Raw genomic sequence first — 651 nt, 5'->3', positions numbered from 1 at the left:
TGCGCAAAGCTGACCTCATACGTCATCCACCCGGAGCTGCTTCCATGTACAGCAGTGAGCACAAGCTAGATTAAAGTGATTATTGCATTTTGAATATGGTTATATTTCTTACAAAAACGCATCGATTCGCTACAAGAGGCCTTTGTTCACCCCCCGGAGCCATGTGAGACACTTTGTTTTTATGGATGGGCGCTTTTTTATTTCACTTATTTTGGACTGAAGCACTGCAACACCCGCTGACTACAATGATAGAGCTTGGAGTAGCCAGGACAATTTTTAATATAACTCCGACTGGATTCGTCTGAAAAAAGAAAGTCATATACACCTAGGATGCCTCGGGGGTGAGTAAAACGCAGCCTAATTTTCATTTTTGGGTGAACTAACCCTTTAACGCTTGTCAACATTAACTGAAAGTTACATTTCATCTCTCTGGCCAGAAAACTGTTGTGGAGCCTTCTCCTGCCAAAGAAAGCCTTCTTCAGGTTTATAATCTTATGGATGCAGATGTCACCGTGCAGTTTCCAGGACACACGGTCTTCTCAGATCCACTTACACCAAATGAGGTAACGTCACTACAGAAAAACACGAGTGCATTTCTTTGCATCCATAATGAACATACTTATAATGTATTTTTCTGTATAAATTACCATA

The sequence above is a fragment of the Sinocyclocheilus rhinocerous genome, unplaced genomic scaffold (genome assembly GCF_001515625.1).
Source record: "Sinocyclocheilus rhinocerous isolate Xijiao unplaced genomic scaffold, SAMN03320098_v1.1 scaffold1945, whole genome shotgun sequence".
NCBI classification, from domain to species: domain Eukaryota; kingdom Metazoa; phylum Chordata; class Actinopteri; order Cypriniformes; family Cyprinidae; genus Sinocyclocheilus; species Sinocyclocheilus rhinocerous.
The sequence above is the reverse complement of the archived record's forward strand: the minus strand, read 5'-3'. Positions refer to the sequence as shown.